This window comes from Petromyzon marinus, chromosome 18, assembly GCF_048934315.1.
Source record: "Petromyzon marinus isolate PM22_M1 ecotype Great Lakes invasive population chromosome 18, UKy_Petmar_22M1.pri1.0, whole genome shotgun sequence".
Taxonomy (NCBI): domain Eukaryota; kingdom Metazoa; phylum Chordata; class Hyperoartia; order Petromyzontiformes; family Petromyzontidae; genus Petromyzon; species Petromyzon marinus.
Genome location: NC_133684.1, coordinates 10,291,506 through 10,313,927, shown reverse-complemented (window position 1 = coordinate 10,313,927; position 22,422 = coordinate 10,291,506). Strand labels below are relative to the sequence as shown.

Sequence of the window (22,422 nt, the reverse complement as noted above, 5' to 3'; positions counted from 1 at the left end):
CCCCCCCTCTGGTTACTGCAAATTGACCCCTACCCAGAAATAACATCTGATGAGGGATAGCCAAACCAAGTTTGAAAAAGCTCCCCACCAATAATCCGGGGCACCCATGCTAATAGACACGACCTGAGTGTTGGTGGCGGGTCAAATGACCTTTAAACGATGGCTCGTCATTTGGCAAGCGGTGGAATTGTATGCACCACAATTGGTTTAGTTTTTCTCAACGAATGTGCACTCCATAGGAGTGGTTCAGATTGGCCAATGGAACGCCGTACCATTGGCCAATCACATGTATTCAGCGGGGTAGACATGCAAATCAATTATTAATTTATTGGAACTGCCCCCATTTAATTAAAATTAAATTAACCACTTGCTTCAGTATTATGTTTTATCAATAGCAAAATTAGGAATTAAGAACACATTTTTAGACAAGCTGCAAATGCTAAGTGTAGACCGACAGTGCCTCCATGTACTCTCGTGGTGAGGTGCAGTGCACGAGAGTACATGGATGTGCAGTTTGTACATTGTGCCGTGTGAATCCATCGGGATGCACACGGCCACACTCATGACAGACGCCAACCCTAGAACTGCTAATTGAAGGTCAATTGCTGTGAAATGGGTGTGCCACAATTTCCCAGCATTCCATTATTGTTGTGCACAACACTGCCAACTCCACCCGCTATGCAACAAGGAGGAGGATTTCTTGAACCAGGGTCCAAACTGCAAAATTTTAACCACGCAATTGTTTAATGCGACTCGGAAACGCACACGGGTTGAGTGAGAACAGGATTTTCGCAGATTATATTTATTTTCATTTACCTAGTTTCCAGGTCCCCACCACCACCCAATGTAAACAAGCATTTCAGCGACTTGCTTGTTTGCCTTGAATCCCATGGGAAGCAATTTTCTAATGATTTGCCAACATCTGGCAGAACTTGAAAATACATAAAACGAGAAAGTCGGTCTGCTCCAGAGTTCGTTTAACCAACGGGTCTTCACGAGGGTCTCTTATACGCAAACAAGAACTGCATTCTAACAACCAGGCCGGCATCAGCAGCAGTAGTAGCCTTCACCTCACTTTCTAACAAACCGGAAAACCGCTAGTGACTACCGGTTAATTACCCAAGTGACAAGGATTGTTTTTTTTTAAAAGGTGGTGGGGTGAAAGGTGCAGCCCTGCAATTTTAGTGTTCACACTACTGCTGGTGGAAGGGCCTCCCGTAGAGGGAGCTGTGAAGAGCCCCCGTCTTTACAAGGTACTTAGGCAAACTCTCCCATGCTGACCGGGCATCTCGGACGAGGCGAGAAGCACTCCAAATCAGAATCGTTTCATTCATCCTGGAGAAATCCGACGAGCTACGAAGCTCTTTTTCACAGATGGTCCAGTAGGGGGGGGGGGGAGGGTGACAGACTTGACCCCCACCCACACGCGACTCGCCACCTCGACTCATTGTGGTGAACCCACCTCGTACGTACGGCCGTTTCAACTGCAGAGCCCCAAGGGCTCGAATGGAACGAGCGACCTCTGGATCGCACAAGTGCAGTGCGTGCCACACATTGCACCGCTGCAGATTCTATAACGGGTGCATCTTTAGCAGAATAATGTCTTTTGGAAGGCTGCACTCTACAGATGCAAAGTGCGATGGCACTATGGATAACCGTCATTTTTATTTTATTTTTAAATACGTTAAGCAGACCATCCGAGAAGGCACTTCAAATGTAGCTAATCTGCGTTGTGCATGCGAATATTCTCTCATTAAATCGAGGGCGTTTAACCAATTATATACACATGCACAGATGCAATACAATTAATAGATTTTAATGCAAAGTCCAAGGCATGTATGTTGAGCTCCGATTGTTACTTTGGTCCGTGTCATAATTTCAGCTAAAACTATTTTTTATTTTACTTGCTAAGGCCCAACCAAGCTATGGAATTATTTTTCAGGAGTGACCTGGCCACAATTTTTCTCAGCCAAACTCTAAAACGCATGGTTTCTAAAATCTCGAGAATAATCCCATGCAACCACGGGAAAAAACATGCAAACTTCAAATATATTAGGCATCAAGGGTCTGGATCGATCGAACCAACGGACTCCTGCATACCAGGCAAGGGAGTTAACATCTCGCCACCTCAGCACCCCTCTTCCAGTCAACAGCTAACAGTTGCAACGCCAGTTACAAGTCTGCCTAGGAACTGAAAGCTGCCACATGGAATGCGGTGTGGTGCATAGACCTGCCAGTGTTAATTTAATCCACACGTCTGTTCACAAGGAGCCTCTTTTCATCCCGAGCCAACCAGTTTCCATTCGGATCACACAGGTTGATTGCAATTTGTGCAATGCTCCCCCCCAAGGTGTCCAAAGTGGCCATTAACTTCAGTTCTAATTTTGCATATACAATGTACTCTAACATTACCCCTTCCAAAGATGGTGTTAGAAAAAAATAACTTAATGCTGCATGCACTCAAATAGTACATTTTGCCAAGTCTAGGGTTGAACATCCGAATGTGCATCATCAAGGGTGAGAGAGTCACATTTATCTCTGTTGGCAACGCTCGGCCAGGAAACGCCGCACTCATCGCAAGGGCCAGTCGTTACTTGAAAAGACCACCGTTGACATCCTGCACAGGATGGTGCCGTCAATCTTGCAGGGATGGACCAAGGTAATACACATGAATCTAGCAAACACGTACAACACATGTACTGTCCACAACAGGAGTGCGCCAATTCTCCCTCCTCGCTGCAAATCAAATTGCAGCGACTCAAGGCGCCGATCAGATGGAAACGATCGAGTCGATATTGGTGAATATAGCAGCCTCTAGTGGCTGCAGCTGTAACGTCAATCGATTACATGTAACATCCATACACATGAATAAAAACTCAATTATTGCCCATGCATTCGGCTGCCAGTCTCGTGAGCTTCAGCACTGCTGTTAAATCGATTCACCGGTATACTACTACTCTTCGCACAAATACAGAATCTGAACCTAATCATTCCCAATCAAATGGGTCAGTGCTCAACTGCCTTCACCATATAAAAAAGCGGAAATTCCACATTCTAGTGGCGGGTGCCACAGGACAATGTTGCATATCCAACTTACTGGACATGCAAGTTGGATACGCAACTTTGCTTATACAACGCGACGGGTATTGGCGTACATGTGAAAATGTTGGATGCGTGAACATCTACAGTAACATAACAATCACACCGTGCACAAGTACTGCCCTGGGTGCGGGGGGGGGGGTGTCAAATTCATCAGGGCAGATGCGCACAGGGCTGGATACGCGACCTTGTTTGTTCATGTTCCACATTACATTTCCTCGCCGCGAGACGCGTTGCGCGAAACTCCGCGTTAGGGCGCGACACACCGCGCGTCATGCGGGCAACATCTCCGGCCGCCACTGCCTCGACAAATTACGAACACACACATGGCGCTCTGTGCCAGAGGTGGCGGCCAGGCCACCGGCAGGCATGACCGATACCAGGCAGAACTTCTTGCACGCACGCACCCAAGCAAGCAAGCAAGCCCAAACCTTGGCCACTGCTCTGGAAACTTTCAGCCTTTCCAGATGCGAGGAGGAACCCATTGTGGCAATCGCCCACCGGCACCCCCCCCCCTTCCCCAACCATGCAAGGCAAAGGCTCAGGAGGATAGAAATTTGTAAAAGCCGAACGGTTTGTTTTTAGCGCCAATACTTTAGCATGGCTTGTGGATGGGTGAATAACAGCGCCTCAAAATGGGTACCGTATCACTTTAAATGAAAATGTATCAGGCACGTACCGACAAGATAATTTTCACTTGGCTGTTTGTTTAATGCTACTTTCCTGCTTACCTTTGGAAAAAAGTCACTCGACAAAGCAGGGGAAAAAATCTGTAAAATGTCAACATTGTTTGTGGGTGTTGGCAACCCTTTTTCAGTAAAAAATGTAATTACCACTAAAAACAATTACGGGATTAAAATTGACCATGGTACACTTCCACATGTGGAAGAGCCCAGCCCCTGCAGCACATCCAGGCATTGTTCAACAAGGAGAGGGTGGCAATGGCTGGGCCGTGCATTTTATTTTAAGTACAGGCATGAGTGCTCTACCCCCCCCCCCCCCCCCCCCGTCAAAACATTTGAAGGCGAGACCCTGGAGCGAGTGGATAGCAAAGCACAAGACAAATAGGGTTTATACAAGCACACCGTTTCCCAATGTCGGGATGACCCCACTATGCCCCCCCCCCGTCCCGTCCCATCTGCTCCAGTGAACATGGTACCGAAATCATTTCCATCGCCAGTCCCAGAGACCAAGCTGTGGAAATTCCACGTAAAAAAAATGAATGCTCAAATTTAAGCAAAGTTGCAGTACTGTATTTATCATTTCAGCTGACATTTGCAAAGCTTTTCTCTGGCCTCTACTTAAATGTCACTCGCAAATGGCATATTACTGTTGTACTTACATGCCCAAAAAATACTCTGCCATTAATAAATGGTAAAGTGACAGTTCGTATTTTATTCCATCGTGCCCCTTCACGTTTAGCGCCATTTAATTCAGGAAAATGTGACAAAAAATTCACCGCAGCAATACTGACATGCATGTTGCCATTTTCAAGCATTTGGCACGCTTGTTTTCACTTTAAGCAATCCTGAAAAGGATTTGTGGCATGAATACAGCCTTCACAAAGCCACGCTCTATGACAAAATACAAGTCCTCTGTTAGAAAACACGTAATTAGAATGTCAAAGCTGTTAAATAAAAATCAAAGTGTCTTTGCACAATGAGCAGTGGCGCATTACTCATCTCTGTCAGTGGCCTAAGTCAGCAGTGGAAATTCCACATTTGTTTCGCCAGCGTTCAATAGGACAACCTCAAGATGCTCTCATTGATATGAAGATTCAATAGGGAAGACCCTTGAATATCGCAGATTAATCTTTGCGATTACGACCAATCGCGGGCCACCTGTGTACCAATTTAGCTATCGCGGGGGTTAGTTTTGTCCTTTCGCGGGTATACTTTACACTGAAGTAGCAGTTGGTGGCACGGACAACCTTTGCCATACAAGCATCTCGCAGACACAGCCCCCCCCCCCCCGTATCGCCTATTAACAGACTGTTGGGGCAAGTGCTGTTAGCGAGCACTTACAGAGGCCAGCGCAGCACACGAGAAGGTGGGTAAGCCAGCACCACGCCCGGCCGCCTTTGTCTCCCGAGTGGTGACATTTACACATCGCAAAAGGGACTAATTTAAAGCCGAGTCGATCTAAGGGAGGTCCATGACCGGTTAAGATAATCGTCACTGGTGTTGAGCATGAGCGAGAATCGAACTCTGTTCGCCAGGTTCGTAGCGCAGCGTGCTAACTGTTGCACTACCGCTCCCCACTCACGGACAAACACACACCTGCTTTGGATCACCATCATCATAAGTAGTGTATTTATTTAGCAATTATACTATTTATTGTCGAGGAAAGTTTTTTTTGTACCGGGTTTTTTACATGTTAATTTCAATTATCCAGTTTAGTTTATTTGGTATACCCCACAGCACTTATTTCAATTGCGATGTTTATTTTTGGTTGCCGTGAACCTAACCGCATTATTTAGGCAAGGCTCAAATATTGAATATCGCGGTTTTGGCTTTCGTGACGCTCTCCAAGAACGTAACCCCAGCGATATTCAAAGGTCTTCTGTATCCTAAACCAATGCTGAACTATAATGGTTATGCAAGGGGCCCCCTCCAGCCATAGATAGTAAGTGTCATAGGATTGATTAGAAGCGGTATTTATTTTTAATCTGATGTGGGAAACAAGTTTACCAGTCACCAACGTGTACCTAAATATTACGCAAGGTGACACGTGTCACTTGCGGCAAATATGCAATTTATTGGGCAACGCCTGTAAATCATCCATCACCACCGTGACTGCAAGAACAGCACGGACCACATGACCCACGGGAGACCTACACAGAGCCAGTCAAGGGGATGCCTTCAGAGACCCCCATCGCGGGACGGGATGGCTTTAACTTCATCACCCCCCCCCCCCCACCCAAGCAGACTGTTTGCCTTATGATAAGGCTCGTCTTGCATGACTTCCACGCTCAAACCCACTCCACTCAACCAATGCCCCCCCCCAAAATAGTAGCCCATGCCGCGGGAGAATGTGTCGCCTCCTCCCAGAGCAAATGCAGTCGGCGCGCGGGATTGCTGGCGGTGCACAGCAAGCTGCTGCGAAAACAACCACCGCCCTCCACTTTGGCGTGAAGAGAGAAAAAAAACACATGTTTGCTTAGACATCGGGGCTGGTCACGACCTTCCGCCCCACACAGACGAACTCTGAAAAGGCATCTCAATGAGAAACAGGTTGTTTTCTTTAAACTAAAGCACCCAGGGCAGGTTTGTTTGTTTTTTTTTTGCTGTGGCAAGATGCCCCCACGGTTATTTACTTGGATGCTTTATTTACTCGGCGTTTCATCTCACGAGTCAAAGTCCCACCCCCCCCACCCCCGATGTTTATCGGGGGGCCACGGGGGCAGTGGCGAGATGGTATACAGGAGGTCGTGGGTTCGATCCCAATAGTGACGCCTGTAAATTGTATTTGGAGGTTGCATGTTCTCCCCTTGGCGGCTCATTTTTGAAGAGCTATTAAGCTCAGTGGGCCGAACCAGGTAAAATAATAATAGCTTTTTGTCGTTTCTCATTCTCGGAGTTGGCATTAAGCCAAATTAAGTGCAAAAAACAAAATGTGTTCACTCAACGTACTGTTAAGCGTTTGTGGGTTCATTTAAAAATGGACCAGGGCTGTAGCGTACATTTCCATGGCTTTTAAATTATGCAGGAGGGGTCAAATATTAATGTTTCATTCCTTCAGTTGGTTTGGTATTGTAGGTCACGCCTGGTGGCATTGCAGGTCACGCCTGGTGGCATTGTAGGTCACGCCTGGTGGCATTGTAGGTCACGCCCTCCCCGTCATAAGGTGAAGTCTATTCGCACAAGGACGCAACAGGGGCTGTGCCCTATGGACGAGTTGGGCATTTTGTCCGTGCAAGCGCGACACTCGCCTCTTACTCCGAGAACCCGGTGATGTGCAGAGACCTCTCCATTCAACACGCAAAGCGAAGCCCAAAGTTCTCTGATGGGGTTACGTTTCACGCTCGATCAGACCTCAGATGGATGTTCGTAATAAAATGGACATGTTGCAGAGACGGATACAATTTCCGAGTCCACGGTTTAGAGCTTGATATTTTTAGGCTATTTATTTTCAGTTAACCTTTCTCCATCACGTTAAGCACGGATAAAACAAGTTACATACTAAGCAAGAGGGTGGAATACAAATCGGATTGCATGGCTAAAGAAACACCTGCTCAGCTGTGGCGACTGATCAGAGCATGAGATAATACACACACACCCCTAGGGAAAACCACATCAATCAAATGACTCCATGGAGGGTTATTTTACAGACACACCCCAAGCAGACGCGATCCAGCAGCAGTGACGGTGAACCTGGTGTTATTATTGCGAGACACCACACCGGGCCCCGTTCACGAAAAGTCTGCAGCCGCGCACGCCGCGTGCGTTGACCGGTATTGTCCAGGGCTTAGAATATTTCCACTTCAAAAAGTCAGCGTTCCCAGGGCTCGCGTGAGTGTCGGGGGCAACGTTCGACCCCCCCACCCCCCCATTACTGGCTCCGAATCGTGGGAGAAGTTCCACGTTGCTGGGACGACAGACTATTGTTGGGCAGTCGCTACCGACAGAGTTGACACTGGCCGGGATTTTTATTGAATAAAATTTGTATTCGTTTTTTTTTTTTACCCCATGTATCCCGATTGTACGATCAAGTTGTCGTTTTTTTGCGGTGACGTTGCAACCCTTCATACAAGAGATGGTCCGTAAACTTAAAAACCATACTATTTATATTTTACCAGGCAATGGCTCACCGAGCTATGTGACGCTCTTTCGCAGAAGCGACCTGGCCACAAATAATAGCTCAACGAAGTGGCTTATCACTTGGAAAATGTATAGCAGCCAAATACTCTAAAACGTGCGTTTCTAAAAGTGTAGCGAGAAAAACCAGAAGACCAAATATACATCGTCAGGGTCGGGATTGAATCCACGACCTCCTGTATACCAGGCGAGGTAGCTAACAGCCACAGTGGCACACATTAGAATGTGATATCGCAAAGCTACCTACAAAATACGTTCAAGTGACCAATGAACCAAAGCAAGGGGCAGTGGTGACTATGCATGTGGTCTGTAATCCAGCACTGGGAGATAAAGAGCTAGGGTTGGTGGATCGGATAAACGTTGCGCAACCTCCCTTTGCTGCGCTACATTCTGCTGGCGAGCCTCAACGCACAGGGAAAGCGTGGGGACTCACACACTCTTCCTTCAGTTTGCCACCTCACCATGCGTGGGGTTTCTTCCTGGTGCACCAAGTTTCCTGCCACATGTATAACAAACAAACATTCACTAATCGGCTGGAAGCATCTTAATATGGAGAGAACTGCAGGACAATCGTTGGTGCCGGCTCACCGCCTGGCAGCCTTCCAGCTTGTGTCTGTGGTTCCCACTCAGCGATTGTAAGATGCAAATTGCATGAGCGGCGCTATATACAATTTCACTTTTTAAAACAATTAACTTTCTAGATTAATCTTTGGTTCTTTCGGTAAAGTCACGTAGAATGAGAGTAAAATTCTCACGACGTTTCGGTCACAACACAAGTGGCCTTCTTCAGGTGAAAGGAACAAACCTGTCGGGACGACAGCCCGGAGTTTGTTGAATGATCTTAAGGTTGTGTGGAATCCCTCCCCGTAGAGGCGGTTAAATTTAGATTTGAAGTTTTCGTAACTGCAAGGATCCACACTCTTTGGTTCTTTCGGTAAAGTCACGCAAAGTCAAATAAATGTTAACTTTCCCACATTTAGCCACCAGGAGCAACCTCTGTCATATGACAGCTAAACCAATGTTTGTAAATCCCCAGAAATCGGAATCAAGACAAAGTATTAAGAGTCTCACTTTCTGCTATTGGTTTTTGTGTCGCCATTAAATCGCAGGCCGAGACCATCAACTCACGAAACCCTTGAGAACCCAGTTTCATGACAAGGCAGCCGCCTGGGTTCGAACCCAGGCTTTCAGCAGGGCCAGCTTAGCAATCGAGGGCTTTCGAGTGTCACCAACCCACCTCGCTCTCCCGAGCTGTGACTTGCATGCAATCAATGAGAAACTTGCCACTCGTACAGGTGAATTATATGCCAGGCTACAATTGAATTACTCCACATACCAATATATATGTTAGCCTATGATGCTTAAGAGGAGCACTTCAAAATAAAAAAAATACTTGCAAGGTAAAACCAGTTAAGTACATTGTTTTCATTACATTTACAAAATGTTAATTGGTATCAGATATTCCAAAAGCAAAATACTGAAGGACACGTCCTTTATCCAAACAAAACAATAAAACAACCGCTCGCTATGGCGCCCATCATTTGACTGCTGTTTATACACTCAACGTACAATATATATAAAACTTACCATAAACGGGACATTTCCAGCTAACATACATGGGAAAAACACGTGTACGGATGTACGCCTCGCCCCCCCCCCCCCATTACACATACAGTTGGTGGTCTCTCCCCCTGCGATCTTTATGGCAGGGAAGTGCCCGAGACAGACCACCGGTGATGCAAGATAAGTTCAGCGCGGGCACGTAAACAAAACGCATTACACAGCCCCTATCTCCATGGCGCAGAGCAGGCTGATAATCAGCATGCCTGCATAGACGACACCCAATTCGTGTGTTCTAAATGTGCCTACAACAACAACTGCGCGACTGACAGATAGCCCGAGTAAGCCTTTGTGGCTGTGGAGTTGGCTCACCAGAATCGCCTCCGCAGTGGCAGCCTGCTGTAGGAAAATATGTTAACAAAAAGATGGCAAAAAGCACGTGGGTTTTGAATGTTACGGTATGCCACGTTTAAAGACCTACGTTTAAGTGTTTTTTAGGAGGTTTTATTTGGCGTCTCTGTTATCAAGATATCGATCTACACTCTATGGGTTACTTATTCCTGGCACGACTCTTTTTTGATTCCAGGTCAAAAAACAACCCTCACATGGAAGGACATCAAAAGGGCCACCACGCCTCGAAATCAATGCGCTCTTTATTTAACACCGCGCCCTCCCCCCTGGTGGTATTGGTGGACGCCTTCCACTGCCGTCGGCAATTCTCTGCAGTTGCTATCGATGTTTCTTCACTCACGGGGGCGGGGGGGCTCTGAAATCCACACCGCTCCACCCCCTGCTCACTGAAATACACCACACGGCGGAGACCATTCACGCACGAGGCTGGCAGTGTGGCTAGAGAGCCACAGCGAGTGGTGGTGGTGGGGGGATTGGATTGCCGGACATCGACTGGCAACTTGTTTCTGTTTAATGTCGCTGGGCGCCCACTTCCGTTGAGCGTTTTTGGTGTCCGCACCGCATGCAGTGGTCACGTCCATCAAGAGTCTCCCGTGAAGAGTCACTACGGGCCCGTGGCTCATCTCGACTGGTGTTCCCAAAGCACAGTGATGGAAATTCCACATTCCTATGGCGGGGGGGTTTGTTTATCAATACGAAGAGTGGGGTTGACTCCTCACCAAGTGGTACTTGTATATCTCCCGGGGGTGGGGGGGGGGGGAGATGATCGGAACGGGTAGACGTTATGAAACTTGCAACAAGGACGTGCCACTTACAAAACAAAAACACGCAACAAAGAGTTACCGAAACCCAGAAGGGTACCAGCTTTTTTTTTTTATAATAACCATAAACAAATATATATCGGGAGCGAGCTCAGTGCCTGGCTCCCATTTAGCGGGAATTGCCATGGGCCACTGTGCGTGTTCGGACCAGTGGGTGGGGGGGAGAGTCGAGTGGAGGGGGGCGATTCCTCATTTCGTTATGAAGACTCCCACCACCACCCCCATGGCTTGAGGCAAGGGCAACAACCCGATTGGTTAATTAGCATTGATGGGCAGCCCCCTCCCCTCTCTCTCCCCCACCCCCGCTTCGTGCCTTGAGTCACGGCTGCCTTTGTCTCCCCCCCCCCGCCCCCATACATACCTCGGTATGCTCCAGTCTGGAGATAACTATGCTACTTGAAAAATAAATATCACCACATATACCGTAAAGCTAAATTAAATTTAGATGGCAATATATCAAAGCCGTCTGCCAAATGATGGTCAGAGGGCCATAAAACTATCAAATCGGTGGACCATTTATCGACATACAAAATTCAAGAGAAACGTTCTTTGGTTTATATCACGTAAAGCTGTATAATATAAGGGACGCGACCGTGATTCCCAGCTATAGCTAACGTCAACGGGCACGTGATAGACGAACCAGTGCTGGGCATCCCCATTAATCAACCCGCACTCACTAGCATGGTGAAGTATAGTCAAAATACCATCCTTGAGGCGTAATGCCACGTGGTCTTCGATCACCAGTGGATTTGCAAGGGGCAGTACAGTATACAGGTTAAGGTAATATATCATTTTAGTAATTTATTTACACAACAAGCCTCTGACAATCACCTTCGGCCAGAGTAAAAACACAACCACGAGCCTTTGCTTCTCACCTCGGAGATTAAGAAAAAAACACCTCCAAACAAACAAAGCCATTTTCAAGCTTGTTGGGACAAGTTCTGTTTGCAAGCACCTATTAACGCTGCTATGGTATGCACACACACATGCCTTTTAGACAACCACCACACCCCCCTCCTCAAAAACCCAACAAAGTACGGAGGGAGGGGGCTGGAAACAAACAGCCCAATCACGCGAGTGAATATTTAAAGCGTACGTATCGAGGCGCGTCGCCCCCTTTTGACAAGCCGGCGATTTTACACGACTCAATCGCGGGGCTTGGGGCTGTGGGTTCAGATCTTTCCTCCGCCAGCCAAAACCGCTGGGCCCTCTCCTCTCGTTCACCCCATCGCTTCTCACAAGCGGCGCCACAGCAAAAAAAATTTTTTGTTTGACCGCGAGGAGGAATTCCTTCCCAAACGACGCTGCCGCCACGGTCGAACGCCAAACCATCGCTCGCACTGCCATCTGCGCCGCGTTGTTACCACGGCGGACCCGGTGGTAGGGGGGGGGGTGTTACCTTGGGTCTCATAACTCAAAGGAGGCACCTGCATTATTAATGCTCCGTTCAGGAGGCACACAGGACGACATTAAGCTCCAGTGGCGCATGTGCCAAGGCGGTGCGAGCGCACGTGTGTGTCGCCCCCCCACCCCCATCCACTCTGGTGGGTGAATAATTGTACCAAGCTGTAGCGGGGCTCTCGAAAATAAAGCAGAGCTTGACGATGTTTTTAAACATATATATCAGGACGTTTATAATAAAACACGACGCTGAACCAGGGCCAATGTACGTGCAGCACCAGGTGCAACATCAATTTGGTACGGACAAAAAAAATTAACACGTGCCACCACCTCTACGTTAAGACAAACTCCTCGTGTGAGCGAGCAACTTTGAAAGGCCGACGGGGGGTTGAGTAAAATACGGCATGGCAAGCAACACCACACGGCCACCGTTGTCTCTCCCCCTGCCGATGTTCACACACACACACCACGAGACATTCTTAGTTGAAGGTGGAGTCAACCCGAGGGCAGTACTCGGGACAGATTGGGATAACTCGCCGCTGACGGGCAAGGTTGACAAATCAAATTCAGGTTGCTGGGATCATAGCACTGGGCAGTGACCATACCAACACGTCTCTACACACACGCAACTAAGACTATGTACAGACAATATTTGGCATGTAAATAAAACAGATCGTATGTTACGATCTGTTAACTACTGTACACAAACACGAGGCAAAAGACAACGTTTCAGAAACAGATCGAGGAGTCTTCTTGAACAGAAACTGCTTTGGGGCAAATTTTGATTTAAAGCTTTCGTGACTGCAGGGATCCATATTCTAGGTTTTTTCGGTAAAGTCACCACGTAGAAGGGAAACAAAATCAAAGTATTATTTTTAAAATAATAAAAATATTATTTTATTATTTCCCTTCTACGTGACTTTACCGAAAGAACCAAGAATATGCTTTGGGGCAGTTAACGTACTAAAAGATAAACGGGGAAATGCACTAGGGATGTTCTGCCCTAAAAAGTAACAAAACTAAGACAATCCTTAATCCTGGGGACGATTCCGTTATGGCTCGGATGAACACATCACCGCAGTCCATTTCTTCCTCCATATCTCACCTAGAGTATTTGTGTACACGTAATGCAAGCTGCAGGAGATTTCCAAGTCAAACGTACCAAAAATTAAATCAAATTTAATATCTTATCTGTAAACCAAGTCTTTATTACCCAATGACAGATAGACCCATTCAAACACTGGGGTGACGAATTACTTTTTAATTAAAAAACTAAACTCAATAATTTTATTACATTTTAAATACTACATTCACGTAAAGTTCAGCAGTTCAATAGGTTACTAATCCAGCCGAGTGACACTTAACAGTGCACGACTCAACATCACAAGATTGAGAGTTTAAATCCCAATCGGGGAGGTTCTCTGCTCATCATCCCTCCATGGTTGCTACAATGAGCAAAACTTTGCCGAAAAACGATAGTGGCTGTCCTATACAACAATCTGACCCCCACCATGAGAATGTGGAATTTCCAACCCCTGGTTCTGGGCCGTCAAGGGAGACGAGCGGAGTCTCGGAGGGCTCTCTCGTTTGACGACTAAAGTTAACAGCGGAACTGGGAAGAGAATCCAGAACGTCGTTCATACCTCGATTTGCGAATATTCGATCTCCGAAATTTCAGTATAAACAAACTTTGGATTTACCACCATTGCTTTAAATGGTCATTAAAAAATTTTAAACTTATAAATACTTCATCGGCTAAATAATACATAGATCGATATCGGTACTATATAAATACGAATACAATTCTCTCCTGACCATATTTATTTTATTTAAGTAGTTTTTGTTTAATTTCAATACAGCACAGTATAAAATTGTATATCATTTTCTATGTAAATTGTCCGTTCACAATACGAATGGCAAGTTATGACGCGCCTACAGTACGAATTCGTAAGTTACGAAGGCTGGGAAACGCATCCTCCAAGTCCGAACGTCGTACGCTATTCAATATACGAAGTTTCAACACGGGGACGAAGCTCCAGGAAAGCATCTACAGTAGTTCGCATATCGAAGTATTGTGTTACCGCTAGTCATCACCGTACCGTACGTGTCGGGCTGGACTGCACGGGTCTGTTTACCTTTTTGGGCTGCTTGCTGTGGGTACGGGAGTGAGACTTGCTCTCAACGCAGCCCATTGCTGCTTGCCCTGCGCGTCCCTGCCCTGCACTCTCCCCCCCCCACCACCACCACACCTCAACTCGCACGCCGCTTGCCCAGCTCAGAGCGTCTGCCGTGACCAGACAGCCTCCTCATTGCTGGGCGCCAGCAGCGCGCGGGATCATGCCCCTTGCTATGCACCCACACCACCACTCAGCCCACCCTCCCCCTCTCACTGATACCACTCCTCCTCTCCCACCACCCGCAAGTAAAGCCAACCTGCCTCCTCCTCCTCCTGACAGCCCACCCCTACAGCCGGCACCCCCCCACCCTGTCACACACTACGCGCATGCACGCCAGCCAGCTTTACCACACTGCTCCTAATAGCCGAGCATTGCCTGCCGGCTTCTGGGGAAATAACCCGGTCTGTGTATGGGGACCAAAATCACACTACAATCACTTACAATCCTCTGGCACCGGCAACACCCACCCCTCCCCATTATATAAGAACTTTCCACAACGCCAACTCAAACACACATTGTCCTCGATTTGCAACCTTAAAGCCAGCAGGGGAAATGCCACATTCCTATGACAGAAGCCGGGCCCGTCTATACGACGACCACAACCGACTGTGGTACGGATTTAATTTACCATAAAAAAACTACTTAAATGATCAGGCTCCTGGTTTTGAGTCGTCTTCTAATTAGGGCTTAATCTCTCAAATATTGTCTGGGTCGCTGGTTGACAAGAGTAGGCGGGAGATGGATAGTTAGCGCCACAGCAAGATACTCAGTTGTAGTGTGCCAGGTGCGTAAACATTTTCTGGGGTTGGCCAACCCGACTTAAAAAAAGGGATTTTTTTAAAAAGACATTTAAACATTAGTTGCTCACATTCCCTCTGCCTAAAGTTGCATTTCCACAGCACTGCATTTTATTGAAAGAACGGACTTGTGCACAATTTGCAAATACACCTGCATGCCATTTAGCCATAAGGGGTTTGAATTATGACTAAATAAGCGTGCAGTTTTTTTCAAATTAAACCCAAAACATTGTTATTTATGCAGCGTTTGTTAACAATCACCATTTTATTTACCTTTGAGATAAATGCGTGTACCCGTGCCCACACACACATTTCGCTTTTCCCAACCACAATTTCAGTACCACCAAAACACTGAACACGAACATTAAACTACCGTACACCATGCTGTTGTAAAAGCAGGAACGAAAACCAAACGTTTGTCCTCTTGAAGCCACCGGCACCAACCACGGACACGTGGAATTCCCACCTCTGGCTCAGGGCCACCACTGATGACAAAGCACAGTCGCTGTTGCTCATCGAGTCGTGAGACCCGAGATTGTTTTCTACAAACAACGTGGAGCAACAGCAGGCCAATTAAGAGCGAATCCCACTAATATCGATGGGCACACATTGGTGGGGTGCGAGGACATAGATTACACACATACCAAAGACAAAGGCTCCCCCCGAATAGCCTTAACAGACTGCAGTTTGCGAGCACCACCTATGAAAGCAGGCACGGCACGAGGGGGTGGGTGGCCAGCACCACGCCCGGCCGCATTCGTCTCCCCAGTGGTGATTATTACACACCGCACCAGGTACTTGTCCGAGGCCGAGTTGACCTAATGGAGGCCCAGGACCGAGTTCGATTCCCATGAGCGGGAATCGAACTCGGACCGCCGGATTCATATGTGCGGCATGTTAAAAAAAATCACTACACTACTGCTCCCCACACACTTATGTTCCAAATCAAAATAACCTTGCATCGGTGACTTCTCCGACTGCAGTCAGGGGGGGTTGGATACGTATAGCGGTGTCCGGAAGATGCAGTGCCGTGCCTTCAGTGTCTGACATGCATTGAGTACAGTATTTGGCTGCTAAAAATGTCCACGTAATAAGCCACTTCGTGGGCCTATCATTTGTGGCCAGGTCGCTTCGAAGAGCTATACAACTCAGTGGGGGCCTTACCTGGTAAAATAAAATAGTTCTTACTTCATAGAACACACCGAAGGTGTACCGTGTACAGGATGCTGCCGTGGTGTCCATAGCTATCACAATGAACTTGCTGCATTCCAGGACTTCTCCGGTTTAAATTCTTAATGAACTTGCTGCATTCCAGGACTTCTCCGGTTTAAATTCTTGGTGCGGCACTTGAAAGAATGGCCACAGTTCTTAAATCCCACGCACACTCTTGCTGGTTTTATTAGGTGCTCACCGACAGCTCCTACTCCAACCGTCTATATAAAGGCTACACGAGTCTCAGGCTTATTTTGCATGTATATTAAATATTAAGAAAAGTACTTTTTACACGGTAATGTTTACCAAAATCCCAATAGTTTTTTTTCGGGAAGATCCTGCATGGAATGGTTGGTTCGTCCTTAGTGACCGCTTCATATTGAAGTGTGTGTACGTGCATGCCGTACACGTGGGTACGGAATACACGTACGTGTGTACGTGTATTCCGTACACGTATACACGGTGAACGATAGTGCCCGCGGTGGTCAGTGCGCGCTGCGCAACGAACCTGGCGAAACCGAGTCGGATTGCCGCTCACGGCCAACATCAGTGACCAATACCCGAACCGGTCCCGAGCCACCGAGGGTAACTGCCTCAAATGAGCACCTGGTGTGTAATTATCGCCACTAGGGAGACAAAGGTGGCCGGGCGTGGTGCCGGCCATTCACCCCCTCGTGTACCGTGCCGGCCTTCATTGTAGGTGCTCGCTAACAGCACTTGCCCCAACAGTGTTAAGGATATTTTAAGACCTGGCCGTGAGCAACTACTCAACCCACACGGCCTCGGCGATGACAAGCTCCACCACTGAAGTGAAATCAAACATGAACTGCATACCATCACTCCACGAATAAAAGGTAGGTTCCTCCAGTCCACACCCTAATTGGCGTTCCAGACCAATATCATTAAGCAGCATTTGTTCAAGCAAGTAAACTTCAGATAGGTTTCAACCGGAGTCGTCTCACCACGAGGCAGGCTTAGAGCAAATGCTGCTGGATTAAGATGTTATCGGCAGCACTCCGTATAAACTATGGGGGCCCGTTCAACGCGAACAAAAAAAAATCACGGACTCCTCTACTTACGAACTTTTAGAGATACGAACATGTTCGTATATCCAGTTGCCGGTTCAGACCGATAGTCATAAGTTCAACCGCCGTGCAATAGATGGCGGCGGCATCTACATCGACAGGAGATTATACAACTTTTAAAGCCATTTCCCGTGTTTAGTATACATGCCGTACAACAACGTTTGGAATCGACAGGCGTAAAGTTGGACGTACGAGCAGACCTCTGAAACCTAACTTATAAGTAGAGAAGTCCCTGTACGGCACACTCATTACGCGTTGCCAGAGCATCACGGGGTAAACGCAAATATAATTCCAAGTGCAGTGAAGAATTTTGCTTCCTCTGCGCTTGTGGAAGCGAAATAAAGTGTGATATTCTAAGCCCAAGTTTTATTCTGGTCTTTGTTCTTATGGAGATAACTTAAACATTAATTGCAACACAATGGTGGAGGCTTATCTAATGTTCCGGGATAGCACGCGCACACACACACACACGAGTCACCAATTAAAATCTAAGTTGTCAAAGCACAATGCAAAAAAGAGATGGATGCAAAGAACATAACAGTTGGTTTCTTCTGAAGAGCCACAGCCCTTGCAGATCTTGATGTCAATTTGCCAATATTTAGTTATTTATATGGCCCTTATTGATAACACTGCTGGATGACGGCCTCCAGATGATTTACTGGTCAGTTTGGTTTGTGTCAATGAAAGTAGGGGTCACTGTGGAGCAGACAGTACAATGGAATTAGTTTTGCTGATATATTCGAAGGGTGCTTGTCCAAAGCACTATCCAAGCTCAGCCCTGCTTAGCATCTCAGATCTGGACAGACCAGGGGAGCTTTACGACAGATTGTTCTTGATACAGGGATGTATTTTTACAAAAAAACAGCAAGTTAAAATTTTTTGGAAAGTCTGTTAAGTGCCGATTCCCAGATATGGAGAAGGTTTAGCACTTTATGCAGCTTTTTTCAAATATTAAATTCCACTCGGGTAGGAGTATTCACAACCAGAAGTTTGAGAAGTTCAAATCCCAGGTCAGCATATCACCACATCAGGGTCAATAGAGTACCACTCTGCACCATCAACGTCGGTTGACTCGTGGACAGACTTGCCCCCGCCACAGCAACGCGCAAGTTCCACCCCGAGGCACAGGGCTGCCAACTGTCACAAAACACCCGGCGCGTGGCTTGTTTGAGCGACGAGATACCGGTTGACTCAAACATCATTTCGTTTTTCTACACAATTCCAGATGTTTTTTTTGTTACATCACCTAGATTTAAAGTATCAGAATATTTACTTACACTGGAGGAATCCGATGACTTGAGACCAAATACGTCAGCTCCTAAATACAAAAAAACCTTTTTTTTATTTCCCAGTCTCCGCCAACGACTCAAATGGCACAAATTTTGTCACAAGGACGATGCTGCAACAACACCAAAACCCAACGCCGGTAGGGCTTTGTGGCCCGAAAGGGACAGGCTTAGGACTGGACACATCGGAATGCCGTCACTTCAACAGCACGCACATTCGGCTATTGTTACCAAAAAAGAAAGGCGCATTTCTTTACTGCTTTCGCGAGGTCACATTTCTTCATAACTAATGTCCCGCATAATACAGTCGGGTGTGCACCTTAAGCAACTCCACTCATTTGCACATTACGTTAATCTTTAACCAGATTGCATTTTTTTTGTATGCATTCTCTGCCAACAGCTAGACAGTTAAATGCCACGGATTAAAGGCCTCGAATCTTAACCAGATGTTGGAGTTGAAGTCTCGGTCGGGGTTCAAACTCGGCCCATCATACCCACCTGGCCCAACAAAATGAGTAGCGCTTTATTATAAAGCAGTGGCAATGTTACATATAGACTGGCCACCACCACACGAACGCGGAATTTCCATACATTTAGGCAGTGCCACCAATGGAAAAAGAGCATCAGCCACACCCATGAGGAAGCAGGCAGCTATTGCATTTGGTGACACGAAACGCATTTGAATTCGGAGAGTACATTCATTTTAATTTAGCTATATAGCTTAGCAGGACATCGCATCTGCTCTCCCCCCCCCCCCCGCTTGCGGGTGCCATCTCTCGCCAAATATTCCCCCACTACGCGCGTGCGCGCGCCGGCCGTGAGCTTTTGCCGTGATCGATGCCAAGCTGAAAACCAAGACCGATTACTCGCATTAGCGCTACATTCCGTTTGGGAAACGGAAGGTATTTTGCAATGATCGTGGTTCGGCTCTTGGATTTGTGTCGGCAAGTGGGGCAGAATCTTACCGGTCCTCCAGGGGAAAACAACAACAACAACAACTGCAACCGCGGGGAATTTCATCGGCTGCATTTTTCACCGAAACGACGTAAAAAAGGGTGGCATAACTTGAATAGGAGGCTCCGGTCACAAATGTGTGTGGAGCTTCTTTAGCACTGTACGTAGCCAACCGCGCTAATCGGAGGTGCCGCTCTCGCATGCACACGTGAGCAATTGTTGAATACATTTACGTAATCAAATGCTGGCATATCACTTGCTTATACCTAGCTTGCCATATCGCTTACTGTTGATATCTGGCACAGACAGCAGGTCACCGTAATTATAAATGTAGCCAATGCAGAATAACTTTCGCAATCATGCCTGCACATGAAACGCAGGTGCGTGCACACCACGCTGTAATACATGGCATCGCTTGAAATACTTCAAATGCCAGTGCAAAATTAATGTACACAGAGGGGAAAAAAATCATACCAAATTATGCTATAGCAATGCACGTGTACACTGGCTTAAAAATACTTGATGTGGGTGAAATCACTTTAGATGGCGTGTAATTTGAAATAACAATAAAAAAAATTGTGTCAAGGCTGTGATCGTGAGCTATGCGGTGACCCGTTTTCCATTGCGGCTGTGGGTTAATAATAAACTCGACGAGACCATTTTCAGCACAACGACCCCGCAGAGAAACGGTCCTATACTTTAATTCCCTCCCACACAACGCATCGCTCATGGTGATGCATGCGTACGCTTTTTACAACGAAGTTCATTTGCGCAAGGTGACCAATGTCATTGGAGGGTCGTGGTGGGGGGGGGGGTAATGGATTTGCATTAAATATACAGGCTTTATATACCCCCGGTGCTTACTCGGTGCAGAAATTCGCACAATGATCTATAAGTAGCCACGTGACGATGCACCCGTCTCTCTCGTGACGTGTGGCCCGCGAGTATGTGGGAAAGGGACATTGCAAGGTTGTTGTTGTTTTTTTAAGATGTGGATTTGGAGGAAAGTCGGCGAAATGAAGCCGGGCAGCAACCGGACAACAGGAACCATGGAGAGGGGGGGCCCTGCACAAGGTGGCATAAGAACGCGGACTTCCACCAACCAGGAAAGGGGAAAACATCATATGGGGTCGGGCAGGTCGTTGAGAGGCTTGCCTACTACCCCAATGCTCACTTAAGCAAGGAAGACACCACGTGACAACCGCTGCACGTGTAGAGTCGCTCGTCAATCCTACTGGACAACTGTGAAAGAGAGCTTCGTAGCTAATCGGATTCCTTGCCGTATAAATATTCCGATCGTGAGTCAATGCACTGCTGGATGAGGGCCTTCCACACGATGTGCATTTCAAGGCTGTTCACACTTCACCACACTGGTCAGTTCGGGTTGAACAGGGAGCATTAGTACAATATACAATGCATTTTGATCCACGGACCTCTGCTGCCCATAACCCCCACCCTCCTGCCAACCTATAGTACCTGTTATGCACAATGGTCACCATCCAACGCAGCTTAGCTCGAGAGATCCAATAGGATCAAAACCGCATTTCAGGCACTTTCGTCCAAGTGCAACCGATTCTTTACCAAGTGGCCTGTGCTATTACTGCAGAAGCAGCTTGTACAGAGCTATTATTATTATTACTTTACACACGCACACACACGCTTTACATTAACACAATCATTCTGCATCATCACACGCGGTCCCCATCGCGCCGAGCTCAGCACGGGGGACCGCGTGCAGGGAACAGCAGACGGTCATAAAGTGACTGGGATGCGTACGGAAATCGCACCTCGGGAGAGCGAAAGGAAAACGAGGCAATATTGTCCCGACAAAAAAAACCACACCGGCGGGAGCGGCAGAGGTTCCACTGCCCATGTGCGGCATCGGGGCACGCAAACTGCCGCCAGGACCAACAACGGCGGCGTGTCGGCGATGCGCGTTTTAATAATTCCCTGCGCTGTGGAGAAAGCTGAACGATGCCACACAGTGCCGGATTATCCTGGGAGTAAAAGTAGCTACATATTGCTTACGGGCCCCGCACTTTCAAGGGCCCTGCGCTAAATGCTTTTTAAGCTATCAATTCCGGTTTCAGGGATTCTGCACTTGCCCTATTACTACAGTACTATATTGCCTTCAACTTTTATGAACAACGGGGTGTCTAAGGTTCTCGATTTGTCGTATTATCTGGCTGTATAGCAATGAAAAAATACAATTACTTTACTATGCAAGTAACAAAAATTGTGTTTTAATATTTGTATATATATTTTTAGGGCCCCTTTATAACATATGCTTCAGGCCCCGCACTAGCTTCATTCCTCACCGATGCCACAGCAAATGAAGAGCTCCGCTGCGTTACGTGCGCGGCTCCACACAGCCGGCTCAACCTTTCTGCAAGCGTTTCATCTGCAGAATGTGTTGCATGCTTTCATCTATACATCTCCTTCGCGCCGTACGTAGCGGACCGTGCTAATTGGACGTGCAGGGGAAAATGGGGCAACAAGCTGAACGCAGAAAGCAGTTCTAAAGAAAGTAGTTTTCAAGCTCGATTTGAAAGTGCATAGCTCCAGTGCGGCTTCCAGTATATCGGAAGGAAGAGCCGTTCCAGACGGCCGCAAAACGGCATCTGAAAGCACGAGATGCAATGGACGTCTTTGTTCGACGGTTAACCAAAAGCCACTGCTGCGGGGAACACCGAGTTCGCGTGATGGTTGGTTCATGGAAAGGCGAAGGTGCAGCCCCGCAATTCCCAAGCTCACGCCACCGCTGGCAGAAAGGCCTTTAACTAGCGAGCCCTAGCGAACTTC

The 22,422-nt window shown here is 47.2% G+C and overlaps 1 protein-coding gene across 3 annotated transcripts in view; it reads right to left on the bottom strand.

The window, feature by feature from the left end:
- The window catches only part of LOC116943661 (microtubule-associated tumor suppressor 1 homolog), a 79,813-nt gene that overhangs the window by 19,696 nt on the left and 37,695 nt on the right, over positions 1–22,422 (bottom strand). The window lies entirely within an intron of this gene.